Below are 25,812 nucleotides of genomic sequence, written 5' to 3' on the forward strand. Positions count from 1 at the left end.
GGCCTAAGCTAAAATTTTGAAAAATATATATATATATTGACTGGTAGCTAATAGATTAAGTCTTTTATCTCTGATTGTCAAGTATGGAGTGCTCATAGTCAGAGCNTGTGGGGGTGTGTGTGTGTGTGTGTGCGTGCGTGCGTGTGTGTGTGTCTGTTTTGTAAAATAATAGCATAAGGAAAAGGCCTAAGCCAAAATTTTGAAAAATATATATATATATTGACTGGTAGCTAATAGATTAAGTCTTTTATCTCTGATTGTCAAGTATGGAGTGCTCATAGTCAGAGCATTAAAGCTAAACAGAAATGCCAGGGTCAGGATGAGGTCTTGGAAAAAACACTGGTAGTGAAAAAATAATTCTGTGTGTTGTGTCAAACTCAAGAGATAGCAGAGCGAAAAACTTTGACATCCCCAGGCTGGCGTGACATTACATTCCAATCACAGATAATGGCTATCACTACAGTTGTTATCAGCTTCCTTTGTTGAGCTGGGTTTTTTTCTCCTTCTGTAGACATGCTCCAATAAAGAAGGTGTTTGATCATCATTTGACACTTCTTTCACGTTACAAGGACCAGTCACATGCAATTTAATTCAAAACAGAGAATAAGCTCACTGGGGCCTTTTCTGAATAATAAGACATCACAAGAAAATTTTAACATGGTAGGTGTACTAAATGCACTTTAAATTCTAGCTATCTTTGTTACCAGAGCATACATGCCTTTTAAACTGTCTGGCAATGTTTCATAGTTAATTGTATACAGAAATGATTGTTTGAATAGGTTTTAGTGTGATAGATATCTTAGGCAGTCCAATTTTAATAGCCTAGTTAATTTTCAAGTATTAAAAGTATTACGATACCTGCAGTACATTGGACTTGGCAGTGTGGGACCACGAATTTCTGCCTTTACAGTTGAATACAGAATCTAGATGTGTTTCTGTGGAAATCTGACACATTTTATCAACACTTTCTAAATCACCCATCAAAGGAAGGGTGTCACTTTTTACAACCAATTTAGATCAGAAACTCAAAGTAATCATTCTTTGTGGGCAGCATGCAGCATCAGTTGCCATGGTGAACTAGCCAGATAAAATAACAGTGAACCTGGTGGCAAACAAAATTCTACTAGTTTCAAAATTTAATCAGCAATTTTGACATAAGTAGACAAAGTACTGTCATAACAGTTTGGGGTGTTTGAAGTCAAAAACATTTAAACAATGAAAACAACAAAATAATTATCCTCCAGTATGTTTTGTGAGATTTAGACTTGGAGAGGTGTAGAGAGGAAAGGGCTCTAAATAAAAATCTTAAAAATATGGAGCACAAATGTGTTAAGCTCCTTGATTTCTGAAAGTCTTTTAGGGAATGTTGCCACCAACCTCTCTCACCTCAAGTCAGATTTTCTTTGTGTTCTTTAATTAAGGTGGATTAAATAAAGTAATGTGACACTGTGAACATCAATTTTATTACTTAGTTTTAAAAGTTACTCTTTCTAATGGCACCGATCTAAACCAAACCATAGTAGCTCTGTATGTTTAGGGTCATTATCCTCCTCCAAGGTAAACCTCTCCCCCGTTCTCAAACCTTTTACAGCCTCTAACATGTTTTCTTCCAGGATCGTCCTGTATTATGGTCCATCCATTATCTCATTAACTCTAACCAGCTTTCTATCTCGCGTAAGAAGCCATCTCCACAGCACGATACTTTCATTGTCCACAGAAATTCCTTCTAAGAAAGGCTATAACAAGGGAACATGGGTTTTAAAAAATATCTGCATCGACTAATTCAATAAATACTCAACAACTGTATTCATTATATTAATGGAATTACATCCAGACTGATGTACTGAGTTGGTAAAATATTACAAGATGTTAAACTGGAAAAGTGTAGCAGAAAACAAAACAGAAATCCTAATTTATTTCCCTTAGAATCAAAGGATTTTGTAACCATTAAACATTAAGGCAGATGGGAGATGAAAGTCAGAACGTTTAAAACCTCAAGCGTATTAATTACAAGAAATCACAAAAACCAGCCGTCGACAGTTGTGATTTATTTGCTGCCCTCAGACAGTATGTGGTAAATCTGTCTAAGACATTATATTCTCCAACTGCTGGCTGTGGACGTTTGATTTCAATTCACCAAAAACCCTGAGGAACCAAGGGTGTAATTTATCTCATGAAATCTCAGCTTTATGACATCTGCACTGCAGAGCTTTTTCCTGTCTATGTTGGGTACAGAAATTTCAAGACTTGCATGCGGGGTTCAATAACATAAAGCCAGAGTTGTGCTTTTGTGGCACAGCGGATGTAATGTGTTGTTTTGAAGATAGTATAAGTGATTTGGAAGACAAGGTTGATGACAGGGAAAGGGGAGAAGAAATGAGCCATCCCTAAAATTTCTGTTTACTTGCACAGGATGCTTTTCGGAGCAAGCTAATGGAGGGCTAAGATCACTGAGCTGGATCTAGCAGGAGATAAATGGACTGAAATGCGAGAACCAGCTCTGATTCTCCTGCCCTGGAGGAGAAGAGGCAGGAGGCTCATGCTGCTTAGAAAGGATGTAGATGATATGAGGGAAAACCATCGGGGAGTCAGAAGAGCATATTAAAAACTGTTGACTTCCCGTTTGCTGACTGGCTGATTCAATGACCATCATCTTGCAATAACAATGTGAAATAGACACTCCCACAAGTCCCACTTCACCCCTGATCTTTACCAAGTCTTATACTTTATTCACAGAGTCTCTCCCGAAAGATTAAATTTTAAGGAAAAAACGCACCTCTCTGCTTGGTATTCATCACCATCACCGCTTTCCTTTCCTGTAAAGCTTTCTATTCCTCCCCATCATTACATGCACACCTTGGGGCCCTGAATTGAATATGACTCAGAGGGCAAGTTTAAATGTTGAATCCACAGGTTAAAACATACCTAGGTCTCCTAAGCCGCTGGCACTGAAGACAGCTCTTGCTAAATATGTGAGCCTGCTTAATGGCCCAGTGAAAAGATGGCAAGAAGGAGATGAACCATCTCAAGCCTCATGTTGACTCTAAGCGTCGCTTGGTAATGATGCCTAACGTACTTTGTCTTGCGGGTCAAATACCGTCTTTTTTTTAACCTTGTATTTCAGAATACCAGCTGCTGAAGTATGGAATTTACAGGGGCTGACAGAGAAGACAGTCTATATCACAGGCCAACGCTGTCTAGCATGTCTTTGCAAGTGTTATTGGGTGACAGGAGAGGAGGAAAGGGGGGAGCACAATCAATACGAAGAGCTGCTACTTCTCAGACACATTGATTGATTTACTGTATCTGTTGAGCTGGTCCTGCCTGTCTGTCAGGATTAAGGAATTATGTTTTATCAAACCTGCACCCCTCGCAGACCTATTTCCAACAGCATTCCCTTGAAGCCACATCACATGGAAAACCAGGGGACATCAGAGAGAACAATGTGTTCAAAGCTGCAGTTCCTGCTTGTTGGATGGTCCAGGAAAATGAAAACAATGTGATTAGTGGCGATACAAACATCAAAAGCCTGTGTGACAGCTGCAGTTGGGGCCGTCTGACCTAAGGTGTGTTTATTGTTAAATCCTACTGCTTCCAAGAAACTGGCAAATGATGAGAAAAAATTAGACTTCAAGAGGAAAGCTGCTTCCATTGCAACAATGAGCAAAACAAAGACTTTGGTAAATACCAAGAGGTTTTATCTGGGGTAAAGCAGGTATCGCTCCTTTATCGCGAAGAAAGAGCTAAATCGATAGGGAACCTAAGACTCTCAATGTCATGATCCGAAGATATGGATCATGACCAAATGAACAAAATCCCAAATCCAAGGAGATGAAATGAAAGTTTTTGTACGGAGGGCTCCATCATAAAAGGAGGCTCAAAGCAGAGCTCCTGGTGACCTGCGTTAAAATGAGTCAGCTGTGGTAGTTTGACCACCGGATTATATTGCCTTCCTACAGACTCTCCTTGGGGATTTTCAGGACTTTTCCCAATAGGAGGTGGCCTGAGAACAAACCCAGAAATTAGTGGTCTGACTGTTGTTCTGGGAACACTCTGGGTTTCCCTGTTGGAAAAATTTCCAAAATTTCAAGTCAGTTTAAGACAATAAAATGACAATTGGACAAAAGTTCTACTTTCTGAGAACAACACCGGCTTCTCCAATGTTCTTAAAGAAGATTTCTTCTTCTTATATATATCAGAAAAAAAATGTACTGGCCCAAGTGAGACCCCCAGACACACTAATCCAAATGTAATTTTAAAAGTAGATATATTTGTCTACTTTCTACTTCCTTAGTTTTTTGGAAGAAAATGCCAACATTTTCATACTTCCTTGGATTCTATTCAAGAAAATGCTGCAATGCTTATGGTGTTTACCTGTTTTTGTTCTCTGTAATTATCTCATTTTCTTCTTTAGCGTACATTTAAAAATCAATGGAAATAGAGTCAGGTGAATGCAAGAGAAATGTGGAGAAACACACTGCTCTGCCGTCGTTGTGCTGATGCTTGGCATGTGTGAAGAGGTCCTCGATGTTATTGTTTTTAATCATTTCTCGATATAAAATCCACACAAACACTAAAAAATTGATTTTGTATGTTTCCACTTTGAAGAGTTTAGAAGAATCTGTTTTTCTCACCACAAACGTCTTTCTAATCTCTTACACTTCAACATTCTGAGTCAGCAAACCTATAATATACATTTCCATTACTCTTCAAATACAAGAAAGGCATTTAATAGCTAGATCTAAAGCTTGAATGATTAAAATGATTTGTGAAATCGAATCCAGTGTGATTAATAATGCAGGTAAACTTTTAGCCTCTCCTCTGTGACATTTATCTAATTATTTTTTGGGGAAAAGTTGGGACAAAGGGAAAAAAAAACAAAACAAAAAACGAGTAAATGTCAACTTGACCCTTGGGAACAGGCTTTCTGACATTGTGTAAATGGAGACAGAACAATTAATCAGTCAGCTGATTAGTTGGCATTTTGAGATAATCAGCATTGGCTGCAGATTACCTCACTTGGCTGGGGAGAAAATAAAATCTACCAAGTTAATTCTGTGTTATTATTATTATTCCTGTTGCTGCACTGGAATGAAATTTCTGATTACCTGTGTCCATTCGTTAACTTGATAAATTATTTTTGGTTCAATTAAATCTATTGCGAACCAATAGCAGAGTCTCATATTTTAATCACATGCAAAAACCGAATAACAACAGCATGAAATTGATATAATTTCTCAGCCCAGCGGAGTCCTGAAATAATCTGCTCAGACAGCAGAAACATGCATGTCCGAATGGAACCATTAACAACAAAAATACATTTAAAAAAACAGTCAATTTATGTAAAATTATGTTATAGCTCTAGACCTAATCAGCAGCTAGCAAATAAGAAGAGGAATTAACAACATGAAAATAAATATTAACATTAAAATACATAAAAATGCAGTAAATAAATGCATATATGAAATCTTTGTATTGTTCAGTTTATCAAGCTAATTCTTTATCCAAGAAAATAAACTAATTCACACATTCAGTGTACTGTAGATAACAAGCACAATAAGGACAAAACACCATCAAAGATCAACCAATAAATACGAGAGAGGACTTCTGGCACATCCAACTTAATGAGCTCCATCCCTGGGCTTTCTGGGCGTTGTTAACTTCAGCTGACATGGGCACTACAAATCCACCCAAACAACCAAATGGGACAATTTAAGCAATAAAACCTTCGCTGGAGTAACAGCCTGCCAGATTATACCTTGTACCAATCAGTTCTACAACAGGGAAGAGAAAGATGGAGAATGCATTCGGATCATCAAGTGTTATTTTCTTCAATCAATGTCGAATCGAAGAATTGTCCTGAGTAGTTTTTAATTCTAACTTCTTTTTTTTCACACTGAACACCAGCGTTTCTCAGATAACAGTTTATTATTTTTAGAGCAATACTCTTCACTTTTCTCTACTTCTGCTTCATCTTCTAAAGTCTTTATGTCTTACCAGTATTCTTTAGAAACCTCAGCCATTTATAAGATGCAAGGGTTTATTAGCTTTAACTTACACATACCATTATGAGCATTTTGTTACAACAATGTAGTTCAAATATAGAATAGCTGCTCATTGTTGGACCATAAATCTTTTTTTTTTTGTTTTTTGTTTTTTCCTTGGTTAGGATACAAACTTTTCTTGCCTGGTGGTAAAACACTACTTTGTCAGAAATTACAGTAATATTGTAATAGCCCTATTGATAAGTATATTCAATTTATTACTTTCTTGTTTTGTTTATATGCATCCATGCAACTTTAAGTGGTTTTATATCAGTTGAGCATTGCAGTGTATTTTTCTTGTCATGTTAAACGCAGTTTGCATTGCAATGACCTGTAGAATAGATTTCTGTTCCCCTCTTCAGTAACTCAGAGGTGTTGTTCTCCTGATTGTATTTAAAACTCTTTAAGCAGAAGCAGTAGTTTTTCCTAAACTGTGTTCACCGTCAAACTGGTTCTAAATATGGTGAAAATCTCTGTGGTGTAGTTCACATATCGACCCCCTGCAGAACCTTCATATATCCAGCACCTGCATGTCATCATGCATGTAAGGAGTCATTTTTAATACATGGTTAATTACATTTTGCTGCTTCTCAGGAGCACAAACACCTGCTCCTTTACCTCAAAATGCAGCTTTTGAGCCATTTTCTTGAAATTATGCGCTGTGGATTTTCATTTTCGAGGCTTGCACAGGCAGAGCTCCTTCTATCTGTCAAACTCCGAAGCAGATCAAAGCCAAACCTCCACAGTCAAAAGGAGCAGTCTGCAGCCCACAGCTCCTTTGAGATCTACAGCAGATGTTGGCAGTGTGAAGACTTCTTCCAAAGCTGCAGGTGGTGGAGGCTGTTCGTCGTGAAATGTGCGGTCAATGTGTGGGCTGGGCAGCTCTTTTCTTCACTCATTTTACCTGCCTCTCCACACCACAAAATCAGAACTGATAGTGGTATCTCTACTTTTCCTTTAGCATTATACATTTATATCAATCCTTGACAGAGTATTTATTAATTATTTTTATGAATTATGATCATTTTACTTAGATCAGGCTTTGATTCAAGCTTAGTACAAAAGTTTGTAAACATTGCAGGTTGCAGTACAAAACTGAAAGTGCTTGTGCTATAAAGTTTTAGAAACAAACTTAAAGTGTGGGTCATCTTTTACAAATTAGCTGACAAAAAGATTGCTTTGATGGGTTGTGTAGTTTCTGAAAATCCATTAAATACTGCTTAATGTATTTAAGGTAAGTAGGACTCCACAGTTTTAACTGGCAATCTTCATCTCAACACCAGTGTTTGCAAATAAAGTTTCTACAGATGAGCAAGGAATTGCACACACAATTTAATACAAATGCTTGCCACACTTTTCAGAAATTCTATATCTAACATTTTTAAACTTTTTGTTATTTTCCTTTAACTTCCATTGTGCGCCAGGTGTTGGTTTGTCTCATAGCTTCCCAACCAAGTTCAAGTTTGTGGTTGTAACATGTAACAATATTAAACAGTTAAAATGGCTTGAATCCTTTTGCAAGACACTTAACATCTGCTGCATCTCAAACAAGTAAATCTGCATATCAGAACTTCCTGACACATAACAAGCGGCAATAATGTGCACCTGTCTTAACTGCACAGACGATCTGAGGTCTTTACAAGTGTAATTGCTATGTGACGCTGAGGAAGACAACACAACAATGCAATCTCAAGAAGGATAATCTGAATTTAAAAAGGAGGAGACATTGTTAAATGAGAAAGATGTCTTCCAGAAGAGAATGGTTCCTCCCTGTCTGCATTCATGTCACAATCCTAACATCAGTTTACACTGTCATTCCTTCACAGGCTGCCCTGAGCACTGTAACAAGTCTTCAGGGGCAGAAGAGAGGGATGTCACTGACAATTTTGTAGTGCATCCAGCTCGATTGCTAATGAGATTTTTTCTCTGTCTTCTTGATGCAAATACAACAAGTCATTTTCTGCCAGAAAAATAATTTCTAAAGAGACATAGCTCACCACTGGTACCAAATAATATATCTAATGTATTTTCTTGGGCAAAACTAAATCAGGTGAAAGATCATTACATTTTATTTTCTTTCAACTTTCACATTTTTCTCATTTGTAACAGTATTTTTGTTTCATGCAATGGAGTTTTAATGGGTTTGTGAGCATTAATTTGATGTTTACAGCATCTTCCCACAGAAGGATGTGGACTTTCTCTGTTGCCCAATAAACGGGGAGCAAATAAAATAAATTAACAATGAATAAACCATAAAACCAAGGTGATGCTTTCTGCTCATTTCACAGTCATAGATATGTACATAAATCTGCTTGGAGAATTGCTATATCTTGTTACTGATAATTAAACTGGAAATTTGTTTGATTTTTCAAAGTTCCTACAGTTCTGCTCCACTGTGATGAGAGTTAATATTTAACTAAAACTAATCTGTTCCTGCTCAAAACAATAAACAAAGAATCTGAATGAGAAAACTACTTCAAATTCAAAATGCATAAATAAGGGAAAGTGCACAAAATTCATGAACAGGTGTTATTAAATCAGTAGAAACCTGAAAGACCTATTAGTTCAGTGAGAGAGACTGTAAAGAATTGCTTCTAATTTGTAAAAGTATGCCAGCAAAGAGTTTGAAAATTATCACTCTGTATCCTGAATAACAGCTTTGAAAACAGATATTCAAAAGCAGTAAACGATTTTCAGCAAAAGATGAAGCTTTTACTTCTTTACAAATACATTTTAATGACTGCAACACCTGAACAAAGGCATACGAGCATTAACTTTTGTCTGGACTGGAGTAGACCGCATGCCAATGACTTCAAAAGAGCTACAGCTTTTTCATGAGTCAGAAATGTATTGATCCGATGGGAACAACAGACACATACAGTTAAGCTCAAAATGATTAATATCCCTGGTTGATGTAGATTAAACATTATTTTAATTTAATTAAGAAGTTGGATTCTGACAGGAAATGAGATAAGTATCTCTCTCATGATATAAACATTATATCCATCCATTCATTGTCTATACCCATCTGTCCTTGCTAGGGGCTATCTCTGAGGTGGAGTACACCTCGGACAGGTCTACAGCCCATCACAGTATATTTTAATTATGTGTGTTTTATTTTAAAAAATTGCACGTCGAAAACTCAGTGTGCTAATTATATCTGTATGGAAAAAGCATTGGTCTGCACAAATGAATCATGAGCCAACAAAATATCTTTTGGAAATGCAACTAGGAGCTGAAACAGCATTTTTAATTTTTATTTTTTTTTTTTTCAAATACACATTTTCTTACTAAGTACAAATCAGCTAGACCAATATCTAAAAACTATTTGTTCATTAGAACAGTGAAAACGAGTCCTGGTGCAGTGAGTAATTTATTATCTGAATAGAAAACTGAGTCACAAAAAGGCATCATTAAAGATGTCATTAACTTAAACCAGTGTTTCCCAACCCTGGTCCTCAAGGCACACTGACCTGCATGTTTTAGATGTTCGCCTGCTTCAACACACCCGATTCAGATGACTGCAATTCAACAAAAACCTGTTAATCAGCCATCAATTGAAATCATGTGTGCTGAAGCAGGGGAACATCTAAAACATGCAGGTCAGTGTGCCTTGAGAACCAGGGTTGGGAAACACTGACTTAAACAACATGTGGTTGCACAAAGTGTATAAACCTTTGTAAAAACACAATGTGTCTGTGATGAATAAATAAAAGTAAAATTAACCACTTCATAACTTTAATATGATGTGTGCTCTGTACAATTAATCCTAATACTACTACTAATAATAAAAATAATAATAAGCTTCTAGTCTTACTGGGTACACTCCTATCATCAATTTAGCGAATCTAATAAAATTCACCTGCAGTTGTTGAATATATTTTAATTTCTAAATGTTTGAGCTTGTTTGTTCTACGGGCTTTCTCATACTTGTTTTTACATTATTAATAATGTCAGTGTGATTTATGTTGCACAAAGCTTTGAGACTTTGTTTCTGTGAAAGGTACTTTATAAATACACTTTACTTAATTACTTTTATCCGAGAATATAAATAATAAGAGAGAAAACATTTCTTTCACTTGTTATTGGTTGGGTGAGTCTTTTGAATCATAATGACAACAGAAACTATCCAAATAACCCTGATCAAATATTTACACAGTCTGGTTCTTAATACTGTGTTTTAACGTCAATGACAGCTTCTACTCAAAAAGAGCAAATACAGTTGTTTGAGAATAAATAGCTTCATTCAATCACGACTCATGAGTGAAAGACTAGATTTTCTACAATTCATATATTTTTTAAAAGCCTTTGTGGCATTAGTGGCCTATTTTTGCAGTATTTACAACTAGAAGTCGGCAATTTTTTTTTTTCTTATAAACCAGTTGTTTCCTCCATTTGCCTTCTTATTTACAGTGCACCTTTGTAGCCTGTGAAATACCAGGCAGGATTTAGAAGGTGTGGTCACTGAGGCGGTGAGAGCAGAAGCCGTTCTCTAGTGTTAAACCGGGAATAACATGCAGCATCATCATCATCCTGCATTTACACGAGCCTGCGGAGATCCAGAGGTAGCAACACAAATTCTACAGCCTGATGGCCTGAAAAACTGAAATGAAATTTCAGGGTATGAAAAGGTGCTGTGACTGAAGAAAGAAAAGGAAAGATTAATCGTAGAACTTCCTTTCTTGGTGGCTCTTGTTGTTATGGAGATGGTTCCGAGCTATTTTAACGTAAGAGGGTTAAAACCTGCTTGTTATGCCTATAGTAATTTGTGCCTTGTACTGGCAGAGATTCTTCAGGTAGTGATGTTTACTGAAAGAGCCAGGCTGGTTTATTGCTCCTAATGCCATAATTTACATCCCACCTTAATGGAACCAAAGCCTCATATCTTCCCTTTTTAAACAATCAATGGAAATGAAGATTTTAATCTTCCTGACCACACAGCAGGCTCTGCTTTGCTTATAATGGTTATAGCTTTGACTTGCAGTTGCATGAGTAGCACTTTTTCTTTTTTTTCGTTTTTTACTGTTTCCATAGTCAATATTGTTTCCTTTGCATATTTTGGATTGACAATGGAAGTTTTATAGCTGGTTCAACATTTTCCTTTTTCTGTGATGAGTCTTTGTTTGAATTCAGGCTGTGATGCACTTTCATGGCACACAGTGTGACTCCTGAACCCTCTAACAGAATCTGAAACATCTGTCAAAAAATATTCATAGCGTGACATTGTAATAATAAAAACCATCACTATCTGAGCTACAGCATGAAATATTCATTCTGAGTGTAATGGGGGCTTCACCTTACATTTGGAAGCCCAAGTAGACACAATTTAAAATTGTACCTGTTATACATGTCTGCACACCAGAGGTCCTCATTAAGGTAGTAAAACACGTTGATCAACACAGTTTGTTCAAACTGAATTCATCCAAAATTTAGATCCACCAAAATTAAGAAAAGAAAATATGGTCCAATCAACTGCAAAACAATTCTCTTAATGCAAAACTGTTGTCTGCAAAGTTTTTTGTTATCTAGCTCAATCCCATCAAAGCAATCTCAAATCAGAAAGTAATGCTTTGGCAGTTTGATAGCTTTTCAAGTCACAATTTCTACGTAGTGAACCATAAACAGGTACCTGCCACTTCCTTTTTGGTCCTTTATTCCCTTAAGCAAAATAAATCTACATACCATATTTTTATTTCAGCATCTGTATCTCTGTCGGCAGCTTGTGACATTCAGTCATTCTCACTGGAGTACTCAAATCCAAGATGAAAGCTTTTTCCCTCCTTATGATTGTATGTCCTTTGAATTTTTTAAACATGCAGGATGATGACATGCAAACAGTTCCTGATGGGGGAAACCATACAGATATTGGACTTCATAACTTTCTCTTTCTGGCTTCCTTGTCCTTTCTCTGCTGGCATTAAGAAGCCTACAGGTCTTGCCTTTTAATGAAAGGTGTTCATCATCACCTTGTCAGCAACAGTGTGTGACTACCACAGGTTGACGCCACTTAGTCTCCCTACGGGGAGCTTGTGCTGTCAAGTAGAATTTGCAGTTCTGCCATTTTAGCCTGACAGACGAAGCAACCTGGACAGGACCAGAGAGTACGGCCTCTGAATGGGCCCTCCAGTTGTCTTCCAACTGAAAACGTTAACTGGAGTCCTGAGCTGTCCCCCGTTTTACTGTGGAAGCCACTCTGTGTTTACACCAACAGATAAATCTGAGCGTTCCTTTCACCGTCACTCATCGCCTACTACATTACATCACAATTCTTAAAAATCCACAAAAGGTCATTGTGGAAGAGACGCCTGGTTTCTGCTTGGCTTTCACGAGCGAGTGCCTTTTGCTTTGCCCCAGTTCCTCTGCCTGGTTGAGCCCTGATCACAGGCATAAGGGGGGGGTTACTGTAATGCCAACTGACATCCCGAGAAGTTGCGAGTGCTTGGAGGGCTGCATGGGCAAGCTGGGCAGAGGGTGTTGGTGGCAACAGAGAGGCAGAGGCTGTGGCTCAAAGGGGCCCTAAGAATCCTTCTAAAGAGCTCAGAGATGTCCAGCCCGACGCCCATGGTGGGGTACAGGGGGGAATGCTGACAAAGCTTCAACAAGGCAGGGGGGAGTGGGGGGATACAAGCAGTGAAAATGTGTACCAATTCCTGGAATGCTTCTAAATTCAACACATCATCCTGTGATCCATGCTATGACTTAGACACACCACAATCTAATTACCCTTACTGTAGATTATGTGTAATTACAACCATTTTCTCTGAATAATTCACCTGAAATTCAACTGAAATAGCATCTAGCTGTTTTGGTATTTTCTTCTTTGACTTGTCCACTGCAGCCTATTACATCATTTCAGTTTCTGTCAGCTTGGTGTAACCGCTGACAGTGAAACATCCTGCATTATAAACTTTTGACCTGCTACCACTCTCAGTGCTCTCATAGAATTCTGTGTTTGACCTTAAACAGTTTGGCTAAACATCCTGAAGCCGTGCTGAGAGATAGTGAAGCCTCTGTTTCTCTGGACAATAATTTACTCAGTCCTCAGGAAGCTTTATTATGCTCACTATATTCAATAAGTCCTTCTGACTTCCAGTTGTGTGCCATATTTCATCTCTGCTCTGACGAATGAGTTTCCCGACAGTGAACATGAGGAATGCAAAAAGACTCAATGGGCACGTCTGGAGGGGGGCGGCTTACCCACAGAAGATCTCAGCAGTGGCGATGAATGCATCAGAAAACACTGCTGTAGGCAAGCATAAGTCAACAGTGCCTAATGTGAGCCCTTGGTATGCACGATGTTAAATAGATTGTGAAAATGCTCTTTTCATGACTAAGATGGAGCTTTTCATTAATCTCAAAACTGAACCTGCCTCCGCAAAACAACGAGGATCCCTCGCAGGGAAGACAAAACACCCACGTTGGACTAAAGGGATCTCAGAAGAGCTCTCATCTAGCCCATGGGCTCTCTCTCCATGCATCTACCCCCTTTAGCAGTGCGTGCATTTGTGATTTGCAGTCGCATGAAATGAGTTCAACGTGTAGCATGTTGTAATAATTGTTTTCAGTCTGAGCATGTATGATTTTTCTTGTACTGACCTGTAAGTGTGCGTGCACGCCTCTCAGTAGCATCTACATATGGTTTGTTAGCTCTACATGCAAAGTGTAGGTGGAAGGGGTTAAGACAGAGATTCACACAACTCAGTAAATAATATTCCACCTTTAGCGTGTACAAATGCCACAGTTAGTTGGAGATGTAGTGTTTTCATTTTATTTTTGGAACGCCTTGTTAATGTTAGCCACGTGCTGAAGATTAAAAGACCACGGTTCAGAGAACACTCTCATGTGTATGTAGAGATAAGTCTGATAAAGCTACCTATTTGGTAGGATGACAAAAATACAACTGCTGTACATTATTTTAACACATTTGTTCCTTCACTTCTCTCCAGGGTTGTTTGTTTTCACACTATCGAAGCTGAAAGAAAGCTCGAAGAAGAATGCATGTGCGGGTGACATGTTCAAATTCATTTACAGACACAATCAGAAAACAGAATTGCAGTTTACAAGTTCCAGCTGAGTAAGATCATCCCTTAAATTGAATCCCGCCAGTTCGCCTTTGTGAAGCTGCTTGCACATCTGCGCCGGTGATTACAAGTTTTACTTTCATACACAGGTGCCCCTGATAGCTCTAAATGGCGAAGTGCAAATTCAAAATGAAGCAGATTCCATATGTCAAAGTGTCATCCCGTCATGCTCTGTTAAAAAGGTGGCAGAGACAGTTTAATCAGCCGTTGCAAAGTTAAATGAATCACCACAGGCCATCAGAGGATTCAGGCTTCGCCTTAGTGCCCAGAGATGCTAATTTTAGGGTAGATCAGCCTTATAGCCGCCATAGAGCCCCGTCTACATACTGTCAATTCTCCTGAACCTGCAACACACTAATCTCATCAGAGCAACCCCAGCAATCTATTTCTGAGCCAAGTCATTTTTTTGAGTCAAACACCTTCCTTCCAGCCGGCAGAGTGTATGAGAACCTGTGATGTCCCCATGTAAAAGCCCAGGGTTCCATTTGCAATGCACATGTCTGAGCCAATAATTGCAGCCACTTTATCAACACCCATGCTGATAAGTGATGGCTGCGAAGTGATCTCGATTTCTACAGCAGGAGTCCAGAAAACAACCTAAAATCCAAATCTACCTCCATCAAACCTGTGACTTTTTTTTCCATGGGTTTTTGGAAAATGATGCTAAAAGCAGTGCATCAGCACAGCTTCATTGCAAATTGCATCGGAACTGAAATCCACTCAATAAGCAGGTTGCCTCAAGTTAAGTTCAAAAGTGGAAGACATAACGAAGATATTTTTGCATTATACCAAAAAACAAATTGTGCACATATTTTACTACACATGAGCCTCCCTGATATCGCTGTGTGCAGAAGGTGCCTTCGTCAGAAATCCTCAAGGGACGCTGCCACTTGAGAAGTAGATTACTCATGAAAACAACAACTAGAATAAAAGCAGCACTTACAGCATTTTAACCACATATCATAAGATTTTTGTGAAATAGTTGGCCAATTAAAATTCAGAGTCAAAACTGGCATTTTTCGTGCTATGTTGGGCCATATAGCTTTAATGATCTTTGGCTGAGTCATTTCCAAGCTTAGGATGAAGTGTGCTGGAGGGGTGAAGAGAAATGTCATTAGAATATTGGATGTTTTAATGACATTGCTGAAACACACACAACTCTGGTGACAACCTTGGCTTCTGTAGAGTTTACATTTTTCTGAACTGTATGTCTCAAAGGCATTTAAAAAAATATGATCACAACAGATCAGTTAAAAAAAACTCATCTGACAATAATGGCAAGTGTTTACAAATAAATATTATACTTACAAAACTAAACTTTTTAAAGTATTTTTGCTGTATTTTCTTCCCTTTTAGTACTTTTCACTCAAACTTCCATTTCCAATACAAAGATGAAGGTAGATTTATAAATATTTGCATTCAAACACTAAAGCGTTTTGTTGACAAGTACAGGTTCTACTTTGTATTATCCCATCAAAATTAAAAATAAAGAGTTGGTGAAAAAAGCCTTCAAACATGTCCAGTTTGTATTCAGAGCTCAGAAAGTGTTGAAGGCTTTTCTTTAGCTTGAAAATTAGAAGTCCTGAGGTCAGAATGTGAATGTAATACAAATTAAAAAGCTGAAGGCGACTTTTTATTCAGCATTACATCAGTCAGTCCTTGCCATTTCTTAAAGGCGCATCTAAAAAATTTGAATATCATAAAAAAGTTCAAAATTTGTTGCCCCTCATTTTAGAAAGTGATCCCAGATATTATACAGATTCATTACACTTACAAAATACTTAAAGCTTTTATTTCTTGTTATTGCAAATGTTAGACTGCTATTTTTGCTGCTTAGGGTGTCTGAACTATGCATAAGATTTTGGGGATAATCACTTTTTCACGCAGCAAAACCATGTAGATTTGAGACTGTAAGCCCCTTCTTTGAAAACTTTATGTTACTTGCGTTGTCTTTGACTAATATTTAAATTTGAAACACCTAAGTTTGACAAACATCCAAAAAAATCAGGAAGGGGGCAAACACTTTTTTACACCAGTGTACACTACGTCTGCCAAGAATAAATCACATTTATAGCATTTTTTCTTTCCAACTGCACAGGAAACAATGTATAAGATGGAGGATTTTCTAATGAGGGCTGTTACCTAAACTAAATTAAAACGCCAGTGACAAGAAATATAATTCAAGAACAGATAGTTCATATATTAAGCTATAAACCTATTTGCTATATTTGAAAGTCACAGTTTATTTGTAAGTACTGCATATATCTATTGGTCTTTAGAAAAATTTTTCCAGATCATTTTTTTATGTTTTATGTCATTAAGTATTTTTTTTTAAAGATGTGCATTTAATTTACTGCTCTGCCCCCAAACACATAAATAAATAAATAAATAAATAAATAAATAAATAAATAAATAAATAAAAAAATACAGCACATATCCTGGATAAATTACTATCAGCAGAACATCTGGTGTTTTCTGACCTTCAGTGGGTTAAGGTCTCCTCAGCTACAAGAATATCGACATTTACTCTCACCGTTGGGTGAAAATAGAGAAACAACCAAGCAACAAAGCAGTGAAATACTCCCTTTCGACCTGCTGTTAAGTTACTAGCGGAACAAACTGGAACCCGAACTGTAAAAGAAGAGATATGATAAATAAGTGGGAACAGTATGTATCACTATTATTACAAAGAACTGAGGAAAAATGATAGGGTGCACTTAAAGATGATCATTTCAGAGGAGCTTTTGATTCGAAATGAGCACGAACAGAACATGCAGAGTGCACTTCATGATTACACAGTTCTCACCCACATTCAGAGGTGGAAAGCACCACCCATCCATCCATCCATCCGTCTTTCTATCTATGGTTACCCATATGGTTCTTGAACAAGGAGTATGTGTTGGCTTCTTTTCTATTATTTCATTATGCAAATGCATCACAGGGGAAACACTGAAATCAGCAAACACTACACAGCCGTGCAGGAATAGCAGGAAAAGAAATTACAGGTGATAGTTTGGGAAAATAGGATGCAACAGCTAAAGGTAATATCACCAGTGACACATCTCTCATTCTCAGCCAAGCCTCTCATCTCTGGCATCATTGTGAATGTCATTCTTTGGGTAGAAAAGGAAGAGGACTGAAATAGGCTCAGCACAAAAGTCTCCAGCCGCTTTGTTTGTTGCAGCCATAATTTTGTGTAAAGAAAAGGCTGAATTTGTTTGTTGCTCATTAATATACAGCCTTTAGCTCAGTGGATGACTCCATGTGTTTATGTCATGAGATTTATTTGTTTAAACACGGACATAGAAAAAAGCAGAGAGAATAGGTGGTCTGGAGAGTTCAGCAAAGAGAATGAAGCAAGACTAAGGTTAACAATGAAAAGTAACACATAGATGCTTTTCAGAATTGCTTGTTGGAACCCTGTAATTAAAACAACAATCAAATGAAAACCTCCAGTAATGTTTTAATGTGTTTCAGATAGTGAAAATATGTCACATGGAGAATAATTCCTGAAACTGTAGTTTGAAATATTTGAGAGACTTTTTTTTTTGTCCAACAAAGACACAATGAAAAATGGACTGGGGAAAAGACCTGTAAGGATTAATTACATGAGGAAACTGAAGCAGAGTTTAACATCAGAATGTATAAAAGCCATTATTTCACAGAGTAAAGTGTGTCATTATCCCTTCACAGTGGTGAGATACCTAGAGTTTTTTGCAGGGTATGCTTGAGGCAGGATTCATTAATCTGGCAAACTGAGAATAAAAGAAAAATTGAGGTTTCTTGCATGTTATTACTGCTGTGAATACCAACACTGCATCTTATCTAGCTTTTCATCATGTTTTGATCCCGGAGTGAAACCAAAGTGTTCACACTACAATAACAAAATCTCTGAATTTCCATGCACATTCACATTCACACCACAGAACAATCTTGAGTCGCCAATTAATCCGGCTTCCAGTCTGACATTTGAACCCTTTCTCCATGTTAACTACTAAGCTGCCACATTGTTTTTAGAATCCATGTCTAAAACAAGCAGTCCTTTTATTTATTTATTTATTTATTTATTTATTTATTTTACAAAATATTATATCTAAGAGAGTGAATAAAACTTTTAAAAGGTGTTTAAATTTGGAATGGCAAAAGAAAAAGAGAGGGAAGAAAGATAATTTCAGTCTGAAAAGATTGCAAAATATATTCCCTTCTGGTATCAACAGTCTCTTTAAAAAAAATCCTGTATTTGAGCTGTGCTGCCACTGTTCCATCATGCATAGTTCAGAAGTATTAAATAAATAACAGAATCACACGTACAGTTGTCCTCAGATGGATTTACGACCTACGTACCCCACCTCTCACCAGACCACCAGAAATGTCTGGCTCCCTGCCACGATGCACTGATGCAGTAATTAGTGCAAAAAAAGCCTAAAAAAAAGAACTACTAAGTCCACTTTACAGTACATGGATGCACTTTTAGCAGTCTTTTAATTCTGTATTAAAAATACTTCTTTACATTCCTTATGTAATATTCGATGAAATTGAATTGTGGATTAGCTGCAGGCCATAATTATCTAAATTACCAGAAATACACATATGAAATATATCACTCTATATTTATAAATCTATGCAATATAAGATTTTACAATTTAATTACCTGATTAAAAAAATAATAACTTGAATTATTACTTTTTTAGGCACACTTGTTTATGAGCAGACATAAATGTTAAACTTTATTTTCCCTTATACAATCTAGTATGATACACCACCAGAAACGGCGACGTTTCCATTTACTGTCCATCCGTTTCATCTTCCCCTGCTGCAGAGCTTGTAGGGTTTCCAGCCTGATGTTTCCTTGTAGCTCCCTCACAGAAGGAAAAGTGAGCAAGTTCCACTCATTCCCAGCAAATCTAGACCTGTGGGCAGATGAATGCAGCTACCTATTGCACCATTTTTTGAAAATGCGGTTGTAGCAGTGATCTTGGCTGTCCTTTTTACTCAAAATGCAGTATTTTTCCTGCACCATTGTGGCCCGCTGAGGCCACTTAGACCGGAAAAAGTAAAATTGAAAGTGATATCCGTTTCTACTCTGTGATGGGGGCTACTGCTACCTGTATATGTGAATAACATTGGTGCAAAGAGTAGTACCTCTTTTGGCAAAAATATAAATAAATAAATAAAAATCCTCAGACAGATTTTCATAAAATATTGACGTAAAAAAAAAAAACAAGTATATGCCTTTATCTTTTATTTGCTTTTTGCAGGGCTGTTGGTGCAATGCAGGAATTTCAAAGTTGAACCATTCATTTCATCACAGGTAGTAGAAGGTAACAAAGTTTATTTAGCTATGTATGGCACGAAAATAGAAGGTATTAAAAGAAAGATACATTTAAAAAAATATTTTAAATTTATTGTAATTGATAGTTAAATAATGCATCTTGACTTGCAAAAGTGTGCAACTTCTCTTCAAGAGTATTCAAAGATCAAAGACTAGATACTATTTGATTGGAAAAACGACTTTTGTTGTAAACTGACAGTCAAAATTTAATTCACATTAAAGAGCAGCTTTTTACTTAAATCACACATATTTGTTGATTTCAGTAAATATTCAGTTAATCATCATTGGATTTGAATGGGATTAAAAATCAAAAAGTAAAATGAAAATGAAATGTATCTCAGGTCTACTTTTTTTTTTCTTTCTGTCTGTGATGGTTAGAGAGTTATTCAGGGAATTCCTAATAAGAGAGGAAATGAGAAACAGAAGTGTCCCTGTGAGTAAAACTGCATATCAAGTAGTTCAAGCCAATACTTCAACCTCCAGCAGCTCCAGCTGTATAAATAATAACCGGCTATTAGTCATAAGGACAGAATCAGCATGAGAAATTACAAGTTCATACCATGCCGTCCAAAAAGGAGTCATACTCCTTGAAATATTTCAGATTTTGCCATGTTACAACCACAGACTTGAATGAATATTATTGGATTTAATATGATAGACCTGCAGAGAGTAATGCATAACTGTGGATATAGTCATCGATTTTTGTACTCCGTAAAACTCTTGAAATTTCATTGTACTTTTGTATTCAGCCATTTTAAAGTTCACCTATAAATAAAATCCAGCACCCACCGATTGCATTCAGAAATCACCTAATGAATAAATAGTCCACTTGTGTGTAGTTTCATCTTAGTATAACAGCAGATATTGTATCTATTAGAGGTAAACAACATCAGTGAGCATACAGTATCATGAAGACTGATAAATACAACAGGTATTTAAGAGAAAGGGTTTTGGAAAAGTTTAAATCAGGGTTGGGTTATAAAACAATATCCAAATTTTACTCAGGGCAACGAAATACCACACTAAAATTCCTGAAAATTTTGTTGCTCTTGCCTTAAAAAATGCAGCTATTGCATGACACAAAGAGAAATAATTCAAAGCGCATGAATACTTCTGTAAGGCATGGTTGTTAATTATTTTAAATAATACTTACAGTTTTATGTACTCTTACTTGGCTAATTTACCATTCCTGTGTAATTGGCAGGTATTTCAACAATATGGCCTAAAAATAGAAAATACTTTGAATCTGCAATGGTGTTGAGGTTCTATAAAAAAGGAGATGCAAGATCACCATTTGTTTGTTAATGTAGGTATTGCACTGCCTCAATAGCTTACACTTTGCAGGAGAAAACAAAACAATTGAGAAATAAAAAGAGTTGAGTGTGAGAGTGGGTTTCCTTGTTTACAACAATGAACAATTTTGGATTCAATAATGATTCACCAACGCTTTTCTTTTTTTTTTTTAGGTAAACTTCAACAGTTATTTCAGCGTGGATGTCTGAGAATGAACTGACTGGGGAAAAAAACTGAATCTACATACGGGAACATTGTAAGAACTTCAGGAGAGGTGAATTTTAAGGGACGGCAGAAGGTAAAATGGTTTGAAACCCTTGTGTAAGATAATGTGCATAATCCACTGCAAGGATGTTAAGTGCACTCATTTCACACTCCATTTCACACAATACCGCTTCAGGAAGAATCAATGTTTGTGATGACTCAGGAAACACACAACATACCTCATTTGCATCTTTTTTTGTTGATGTTTTCCCATCAATGTTAATCATTTTCATCATTTTGATGTTAATATGGAATAAATGACTTAATAGAAATACAATAAGAACTAAAACTATGGTTGTGTGGGAGGATCTGTCTGATCAGTGGAGGCCAAATAAACACTGCATTCATAATTGACATTAAGCTGCTAAATTATGTACCTGTTGCTTTTTCACATTTAGATCCTTATACAATAGGGAAACTAAAACAATAAGTGGAAATACTGTCTGATTATGTGAGATCTTGTTACGAGGAGAAAAAAAATCCATTAATCCAAGATAGAATGAATTTCCCTGAATATAAACTACTCATTATCATAAGGAATAAATAGGTTCTCAGTACATGTCCCTGTAAAGAATGTAACCATGCAAAATAATAAAAACAAATAGACAGGTTTAGAGAAAGAAATTCACTGGCATCTACCAGTCTAAAAAATAATTAGCCATTTCTAAGGCTTTAGGACGTCAGCAGACCGTACACATCAGCCATGTCCCCCACGTCGCCTGTCTTTACTGTATGGAACCACTTGGAAAACCTCCCTTGGTGAGCAGATGGCGTCTGCCAGGAGGAGGATGAAGCTGGAACCTGGGCTCCACGGTCTGTGCACACATTTTGCCCCACAAGCTTTCGTAAAAGGGGAACAACGCAGGTCTGTGGGGAATTTGACCACAGGTCTGTTTTGGGAAGCAGTGCACATGTTTGTTTGTTGTAGCCTGTCTGAAAGATCTGTGAAGCAGCTAGAGTAAAATCTTCGACTGCTTGGGAGTCTGTCTGAAAAGCAGGATCAAACGTCCCTATTTCTCCTAAAGAGATTTCAAACACTTTGATCATCATAGTTTCTGTGAAACGAATGCAACATGTTCATTATTTGACCTCTTTGCCAGCGGAGTGAAATGCAGAGAAGTCTGCATTTTGCAGGCTTGCTAATCCACAGTGTGCTGCCGAGTCCTCCTGTATTATTAAACAGAGAATGAGGCTGTGCTACAGTATCTCTTCATAGCTTCTTACATTCTAGCACATGACATATTAAAGATAACTTCGCATCAGGCAAAGCAGGGGCCTTATTTGCTGAGTCTGCACTTGCTAAACTAACTCAGAGGACAAGATAAGCAAAGCAAAGCTTGGCAAAGTAAATCTAAGACTGGTTGAAAAGCCTCCCTGCCAACTACACAATCTACACCCAAAATATTCCCCTCAATCTCTCTCTGGGGGAGATTTCTTTGCACGCTTTGTTGCTAAAGCCAGGTAGGCTATCAGTCACTGAAGAACACAGCAACAAGGAAAACCCAACGCAAGACAGAAAATCCACCTCACGGGACCTCAAAGCCTGGACGAGGCCAAATTAAAAGCCCTTTTCTGCTGAGTCTCACTTTTGAGATAATTATGCATTGATATGAAAAGCATTTCCCTCCTCGCCTGTAAGTTTTGAGGGAATGCATACAATGGCATATTTGGCTGTAATCATAGCACCACCCCGCCATGAATTGAACCTGTGAGAGCGCTACTGCACAAAGCTAATCTGTGGCACAGCAAAAAGGCCCCTGGGAGCACCTCAAAATGGAAACAAGTATTAAAACCAGGGTTTCCTTGTGTGTCAGACATTTACTCATGTTATAAACCCTGACCATGAACTCTAGCCCTTGGTTACATGCCTTTAGACCAGGGGTGGGCAACTCCAGGCCTCAAGGGCCGGTCACCTGCAACTTTTAGGTGTGTCTCTACTTCAACACACCTGAGTCAAATAATGAAGTCGTTAGCAGGACTCTGGAGAACCTGACTGCACTGAGGAGGTGATTCAGCTATTGGATTCAAGTGTGTTGGACCAGGGAGACATCTAAGAGTTGCAGGACACCGGCCCTCAAGGACCAGGATTGCCCACCCCTGCTTTAGACCAAGCATAGCGGGTGCAAATTCGGTATAAGATACACCACTGTCAACAGAACAACCCATTAAAGTTAGCTCTGGTTTGCAGCTTCAGCACTGCCTTGTGTTAGGCGTGTATTAATAAGAGGTTGCACATCTGCACATCTCCAGTGATTGGCAACCCTTCACCACCTCCAACACACTCTCAGAGAATACCACCCAAGCACTATAGGGTGCCCCACCACCCACAACCCCGCTCCCCTCTCCTGCACTCGGCTTGATTCAACTTGTTCTTGAGGCTGACAGGGGACCCGAGGTGAGAGGTGGGGGATGAGATCAGATCAGATCTTGGGGGTGATGCTGAGAAAGCGGCGGTTTGCGCCCTTTCAGATTCAAACAGGATTGGTTCATGCACAAAGAGAAGATTCATCCACGGTTAATCAGGTCGTTCAGAACTGTAACTATAATTATATGAAGACCCTGGGGCTGCAGCAGTTTCTACGTTGAGTCATTCTTTTATCATATTTTGTGAGACTTCAGGCGCCTCTGCAGCGCAGCGAGGCACAGAGCTCCACGCATAACGCTGCGCCTTAGCACGCCAAAGAAAAAAAACAGGAAAAAAAATCAATGCACTTACAGTTCAGGGCGTTGCACTGCTTTCAAACCCAATGCGCGGGTTTACTTTGCACAACTGATCTAAATCTGTTAGCTGCTAATCACTTAAAGACGCATTCAGATGTTTTAGGTGGTTCGCACATTGCCATGTAACCCAAACGACCAGAAATGCGCACATCAAACATCTGCTTTGACAGTTAGGTGATGTCACGATGCTTTCTAAACATTTGATTACAATAAATAATGTTTGTTGTTTGTTTGTATTTTTTTCTGTACTTACCCAGCTCTCCTGCCCACGGGGAATCTACATGGAGTGACCCATATCCAAGGAAAAAACGTTCTATTTTTCTGCTGGAATATTAGGAGAATAGAAGGTTTCCTGAAAAACTACGGTTGTGCTTTCAGTGAAAAAACACTGTAACTCAATAGTATCCAGCGGGAATCCAAACGCATTTCGAGGCTGCGTCGATCTCCGGAATTCATTGCGAGCGCTGTCCACGAAAAAGTGGTGCTGAAAACTCCTCAAGTCCCAACTTCAGGTTTTGTTCGAGTGAGGGGGGGAAAGGCAGGTCCGGTGGAGCCACTCGCCAACGCTTTTCCAGTGAAAAGGGCATCAGATTTTTTTCAACAGGATAAAAGAGGAGAGGAGCGCATATCCGACACCCGAGGGGAGAGCATACACTCTCCAACTGATAGACAGAAGACTGCGTGCGCTCCGTGCACTGGATGTGATTGATGTTAAATGCAACCTCAACCCACCGCCTTCATCAGGGGAGGAAACACAGCATCGCTGAATGGGAGAAACGTTTGAATGACAAACTGCAGCATATCAACAGCACTTTGCCGACGTTTTAATCGGTAGCTGACATGCAAAAATATGAATTTTGACATTGACTTCAGCACCTCATGCCTTCTCCTCGAGCACTGCCGGACCTCACTGTGAGAGGTTGCATCTGTCCGTGTCTACGGATCAGTTGAAACCATGTGAACAATTTGTAAAAGTGTAGCTACGTGACATCCTGCGTGATCATATTGAAGCAAAATGCATCAAACTCATAATTAACACGCTGCATGGATAAACTCTAATGGATTCATTTTTAAGCTCCTAATGAAACAGGGCTGGTTTTATTGTTTCCACTATGTCGGTTGTGGCTCGTCACGCACGTTACAGGTGTTGCCGCAGCCTATGCAGTATGTCGAGTCTCAAAGCGGTTGGGATGCTGTGCGTAAACCATGACGAACACATCAAGTCCAATCACTGAGTGCGAAAACTCAATCTGGACACTATAGGTTTGTGTTTTGTAAGTCTGCGTGTGGGATGCCACACTCTACAGCCTGCTTGTGAAATTATGTCCGACCGCATGCCTCTGTGTGTCCAATATTATTCTGGAAGAAAAAGAAAAAAAGAAAAATTACTTTTTAATCAAGCGTGGCTAAAAACTACTTAATGTTATTACCTGATTGTAGTTATGTTGTAGTATGGTGTAAAAAAAAAAAAAAGAAAAGAAAAGACGTTCTTGGCATTTTTTCTTAAATATTGGTTTCTGTGCAGGACTGTTCCAAGCTTGCATGACGTTATTTGAGGGCCCACTTCCTGCAAAGCATTCCACCACGGTTCTTGAGAAAACTTAGGACATTTAGTCTTTTAAGTGGGACAAAATATTTTAATATCTGAAAATATTGCTGTTTGTGTACCAAACATGATGTGTGATTACCTAGAGAAAATGTAGAGGGTAATCATGGGTAATCGTGGCTGTAAGGCTTACTTGAAGTTTTGTGGAAAATATAAAAATCTCCCGTCTCAAGAGAACTTATATTTCACACAGACACTGGAGTACTTCAAATAAAGTACAAAAAAGACCAGTGAGCTCCAGCTCCATTCTTCAGTGTTGAACCACTTCGTTAAGTATTGTTTTAGAATCCTGATTTGGGGGGAAGTTTAATGTTTTGTTCACAGAAAAATGGGGGCGGGGGGAGGCTATAGTAAAATTAAGTAATGCTAGATTTAATAGGGATGCATTATATATTGGCACCAACATTGGTATCAGCTGATATTAGATATTTTTTAACATATTGGTATCGGTCTGATAAATAAAACTGGGCT

General features: G+C 38.1%; 1 protein-coding gene across 1 annotated transcript in view; it reads right to left on the reverse strand.

Annotated features, from left to right (window-relative positions):
- LOC103134610 (metabotropic glutamate receptor 4) overlaps positions 1 to 25,136 on the reverse strand; it is a 179,981-nt gene extending 154,845 nt beyond the window's left edge. Inside the window, exon 1 of the mRNA XM_007546928.2 lies at positions 23,989 to 25,136. The gene's annotated coding sequence lies outside the window, so the exon portion shown is untranslated. The remainder of the gene's footprint in view (positions 1 to 23,988) is intronic.
- Positions 25,137 to 25,812: the final 676 nt, after the last annotated feature.

Source organism: Poecilia formosa, unplaced genomic scaffold (assembly GCF_000485575.1).
Source record: "Poecilia formosa unplaced genomic scaffold, Poecilia_formosa-5.1.2 Scaffold18, whole genome shotgun sequence".
Lineage (NCBI taxonomy): Eukaryota > Metazoa > Chordata > Actinopteri > Cyprinodontiformes > Poeciliidae > Poecilia > Poecilia formosa.